We start from the raw sequence: 6000 nt of genomic DNA, 5'->3' as shown, positions 1-6000 counted from the left end.
CTCACTTCCTCTGTACGTATAACTCTCTCTTCTGTCTCTCAACTTCATCCATGCCCCTGTTTCTCATCCACTCACTATATGCTTTCTTCTTTTGCACCAGAATCTGTCTTACCTCTCCATTCCACCATGCTGTTCCTTGCACTCCCTTTCGTCTTCACCCCACACATCACCTCACATGCTGCACTGATTTCTTTTGTGAATATCTTGCACACACCTTCCACATCCCCCATCTGCTCCAAATCATATTTACCTAATCGCTTCTCCACTTCTCTCTTATATTCTGCCTTTTCCATCCTCATGAAACCTTTCTACCCTCCTTGTATGGACTACTTCCTCCTGCCCATCCATTCTCCTTCTCCTTCATTTCATTTGAACCTTGACTTTCACCACCACCAAGTGGTGGTCAGAAAGTCCACTCCCCCAGCCTCTGTATGCACCTTATTCTATCATCCACACACACATGATCAATCATTGCCTTCCGTTCATTCAGTTCATCACCCTCCCTTTTCATCACTCACCACATATAGCTGTGAATCGTTTTGTGTCTAAAGACGGTATTGGCTATCACCAACCCCCTCCCTGCTCAAATGTCCACTAGAGCACTGCCATTCTTATCCACTACTGCAGGAACCACTCACCAACTACTCCAGACACCTTCACATTCCCTACTCTTCCATTCATATCTCCATTCAAAAAATATTCTGTCATTCCTTTCAAACTTTTCCATGCACGTTTCCATATTTGTCCAGAACTCTTCTTTCACTCTACTTGCACAATCTTGTGTTCCCAGAACTCTTCTTTCACTCTACTTGCACAATCTTGTGTTCCCAGAACTCTTCTTTCACTCTACTTGCACAATCTTGTGTTGGCGCATGCACACACACAATCACCGACGTTTGTAGTCTAACTTTTAATCTTACCCACACAATCCTTGAGCTTACGGATCCATACTCTCTTACATTCTCTTTCCATCTCTTACACACAACAGTACAAACTCATTCTTTTGCCCTTTCATTCTCACATACTCCCACGCATATACCCCATCCATACTCCCATTCTCTCACAACCTCACCTCTCCATTTTGTCTCAGTTATTCCACATACATCTACCTTTGCACCCTCAAGCACCTGGACCATCTCTCTCTCTCTTTCACCCCATCATTCACACCCTTTACAGTCCATGTCGCAATCCATACCATGTCCTTTATTGGTCCTTAGTCATTACCTCTTGATCAGTCCTGGTCCAAGTTGTTTTCCGTGGAGGGCACTGACCCTCCGCCAACCCACTTGCTGTCACGTAGGGAACACGTGTTGGTTGGTTATAAGTTTACCACCCAGCGTTGTAAATGGTTTTCTGTTTTACAGGAAATCATTGGGCTTGCCACTCAATGTAGAGCTACCCTAAAATAGAGTACCGCTACACTAGGTGGGTAGATGATTAGCGTCCCCACCTACCACGTAATAATCTACATGATTAAACCAGTAATTTTTTACTTCACTAGATTAGCAATATAACCGTACCTTCATGACCTAAATTCAATTTTACATAAAACAAATGCAAATTTCAACATTAATATTACTGGGCCTCTTTCTCGAAAGTTTCACGTCTACATATGCTAATTTGTGAATATAAGCACATGGAACATTAACTTTCATATATTTAAAAAATTACTTACACCGATTTATACAAATTATATACATTTTTATTACAATATAATGGTCCCTGAAGTCAGACGCAGACGCATTTTACTGTTCCTATTTATAGGGGACCATTAAAAAACAAATGAAACACTAGTGCTTAGCTTTCAAAACCACTTGGAACCATTAACCCATCTTTTTGTGGTTAAATCCCCTGCTTCAAACTATGACAGTTATACTAAGAGGTACACATCTACCAATCTCCAGCAGAACACCTCTCAACTGGTGAAAAATTTCGACATCATCACCTGCGCCTCTCGCATTCTAAGCCGCTACCTTTTCATGTCCCGTGTCTGGTCCGAGTTCGTAAACTGTAGGTCTGTCTGGGTCCAAGGCTTCTTTGTTGTACTTTTAGCTGTGGGATCTCGCAAAGCTTAACACTAGTCTCCCACAAACCTACTTTGTCATGTAGGGAACACGGAGGTTTGGTAATATGACTACCACCAAACGTAGTAAATGATTCCCTGGCCTGTCACTCCGTGTAGAGTCACCTAAAGATAACCCCACATCGAGTGAGTTTATAATGGGTACTCCCAGCCTCCACCTAAATAACTTTTGTGGATTTCAAGAGACATAAACAGAAAGACGTCAGTTGCCCTTTCTCAAAGAACATTGTGTTAATTATGCTAATGTTTGGTATGTGTAATAATACGAATGACTCAGCATAATTTATGTTGATATGAATCATTACAGTTTTGGCACACGAATTATTCTGAAACGACCCCAAATAATATACAGTAAACTGAATGAAATATGCATAGAATGATGTAATCCAGTCTGAACATTGTTAAATTTAACAATAATTATTAAAACGGGTATGATATAAATGGCTGAGAATGGAGCCTCATTAGTGATTATGTAAATACTGAAATTCGAATACAACTCAGCCTTATGGGATCTTGCTAAACTAACCAACAAAAATCAATGGGTTCTACTTGTGAGCCCCTGGTTCAAAGTCCGAGTGATGTACAGTTCCTGACAATAATATCCTTCCGCTGTATTAGTCGAACAATAATATAAACAAACTTACTTGATGTTGTGGAATTTGAAAGTAACTGATCTCTGTCTTGTTATTTCTTTTTTTTTCTTTTCTATGTTTCCGACTCTGGGCATAGGCTTCACAGCCTGCTATGAAGGCCCAGTAGTCCTCCAACATGCCATTCACCTCTTCATGTCACCATATCGGCGCTAACACCCACCGTCCATATTGAATACATGCTAGGGCTGCCTTATACAGGACTGGTGTAATGGTATTAGCAGGGGTATTTTTATGACATGTCGGCGGGTCTTCTGGTAGAGCAGTAAAGTCTGATTTAGTGAAATTCAAATCCTTAACTGTTCCCTGCCCCAGCGGGGATTTGAACCCGGGTCCGGTAGGATTGCAGGCCACCTCTGTACCGATTGAACCACCGCCTCCCCTAGTGAAGTAGATCAGTTTTTATGTCCGAATAGTAAGGGAATTGCTGACAATACAAAACCTAAATTACGTCAGACTTGATAAGAGCTTGCTAAATCAAACAACAAATAACACCAAATGGTTTTGAATCAGTTCTTTTGTTTAGAGAACCTAGATATGTATCCCAAACATGTAACTGAGTATGGATTAGGACAAGAGAGTACAAATATGTGAAATGATAGGGGATGGACCACATATAGGTAGATATCACGACCTGGACCAAATTCTAAGGACGAAAGCCCAAAGCTCCGAGGGGAAGGTTGTAGGTAATATCGAGATGAAATGGTGTTCCTTTTGTTGGGGGAAAATGACCTACCCTGGTGCAATATGAGACAGCCTGTGGAGATAGGTAGATAGATAGACAGACTGAAAGGACAATATACGGAGACAGATAGATAAAAATGGAGAGAGAGAGAGAGAGAGAGAGAGAGAGAACATGTCATGAGAGCATCATCGTCTCCAAACCGGTGACCATTTTTTATGTTTGCTTATTCTTGCTAACGGTAGACGAATGTACATTATGGGAGACTTATTCGAAGAGGATGGGTCAAATAATGCTTTCAGTCAACCCCTTCATTGCAAGAGATCTCACTCGACACCTTCAAGCTCATGACGTCTTTTTCTTGTTACTCCCACACGATTTTGCTCAGCTTAGGAAACTTGAGGGGTTGGATATAACCTAAATTCACCTCATTACTCCTACTAATCCAAAGTTGGCTAAAATCAACTTGAGGAAACAAGAATACAGTGATCCTTAATAATGCTAAGCTTCCACTCCGCCCGGCATATTTTAATGTGTTATGAGGACGGCACAGGCTTTACCAGAATCTGCTCTGATTCATTTATTTACTTCCTATTCCAGCCACCACACCTACGCCAATACTAGCCGACTGAGCCGTCCCCGCAGCACTAGAGATACAGTCACGTGAATTTCTAGTGGATCATTAGTTTTGGACTACACTGTACATCGACTGAATGCGACATGGGATTAATGAGGCTAATGGAGATTACATCAAACAGCCAAACTCCTTCACAGCAAGAAGTTTTTCAAAGGCACAACGTGATCATAATGAATGGTTTACTTATATTTTTAGTAATTCCAGCGGCTGTGTAGTTATAAGAGTCTTTTCCAATAGGAAGGGTTACATTGCCTTCGTTAACTTTTCCGACGGTAATGCGATCTCGACAGATGTATTCATTTTTTATTTCTTATATACGAAAATGCTAGTGAAGGGTCTATAAACTCAGTCCCGTAATTCCCTCCCATCGGAATAATAACGTCAGGCATCAGCGAGATTCAGTTTTATCTTATTTTTTCTTTTTCGTTTTTTCATTTTGACGATTTGATCCATGATATTCAGTTTTATTAGTGAACCTAATCATTAAACTTTTATCTAACCCGTACGGCTCTCATTCCTAAAAAAAAAAAAAAAAAAATACAACAGCAAAAAGTTAAAACTGTTATAATAGGGAAAGTTTTAATACACTTGTACAGTTCCATAGACATCAAATATTACTAGAACAAAGTCACTGGAAATATGAAGAAGTCGCATTTGGAATCTTCTTGCTATTCTCAGAAGGTTTTATTTAGTTTAGTAAAGACCTGTTCTATTGGAGAGTTTGATTAAAGACTTTTCGAAACCCTCAACTTTACTCCGAAGTCTTTCTTGCTTATGCCTGGTGCTGAGTATCGCCTTCTACTGTAGGATGGTACCGATATAACCCAGTAAGGGAACTCACTGGTTATACAAACGTACCTCAGCTTTCTTCCTGATTCCCGAAAGACGGCTGATGGCCTGCAGAAAAAGGTCAACTTCAGCCTGCACTCCACTGACGTCAAGTCCACAGTGAGGCTGCCCCCCCCCCCAACAACAAAGGCAATTTTCTTACTTATAGAACAGGAGTTACATGCAGCCCTCATTAACCTTTCCCCTATTGAGAGTTTCATTAGAGTTAACATAGATTTGCGTCCCCATTTCACTGATTACCTGTTGGTCAATGGTAGGATAATACTGTATCCATACATCCTTATCTAACATTTCTTCAGTGTTAGGAATATACTTTACCAACCATATCTTACCAGTAAAACGCCTTTGTCGACGAGGTACGCGCAAAGACATATAAATACGAAAGCAATGAAATGTCGCCTTACACCCCGAGGATGCCCAGATTAGGCTATATTGATGGCTATCTACCCACCAAGTTTCATGCCTTTACGACAAACTCCTTGGCCTGTGACCTTCTTATGAGGATTTTCGACATGCTGCACTTTGCGCGTGTCACGTCCCACGTGCACCGCCAGGATGTGATGAAAACTGTCAAAAAAAAACAATCTTAAAGAAAGGCGCTATCATACAATGCAAACCATTCAGTGATCGGCCCTGTGGTTGCTGAGATATAAGCTTCGCAAAAGCGTTACAGTCCGGCCGAGTCGGGCCGGGCCGGGTTGGGCCACTCGTGTGTGAGAAAATGCCACTACTTGACGAGAGACTCACGAGGGCTTCACCATCGCTCGGTACACCTATATGAGTAACCCCAGTCTGTCTGGCAGAGCAAATCCGTCAACACCCGGCAAACAGTCGTCTCTGCAGGCCTGTCCTGTGCAATGAACCAGTGTTCCCCTGCGGCAGACAGAGCCTCACCACAGAGAGATGTGGGAAGAGTGTGGAGGTTTGGTACGTGGATGGACGCCACATTTGCGTCACTCCACTCAGTTAACAGGGACACCATAGCAGTCTCTTCATAAGGTGACCTGAGTCCCGTTTTTAGGCGAGACAGTCCCGCTTTTTTTACGTCTTTCCCGCCTTTTAAATTGTGACTTAACTGTCCCGCTTTTTAAGCAAATCA

This window comes from Coenobita brevimanus, chromosome 80 (genome assembly GCF_032717465.1).
Source record: "Coenobita brevimanus isolate Jiangsu-jjx chromosome 80, ASM3271746v2, whole genome shotgun sequence".
Taxonomy (NCBI): Eukaryota; Metazoa; Arthropoda; class Malacostraca; order Decapoda; family Coenobitidae; genus Coenobita; species Coenobita brevimanus.
The sequence above is the reverse complement of the archived record's forward strand: the minus strand, read 5'-3'. Positions refer to the sequence as shown.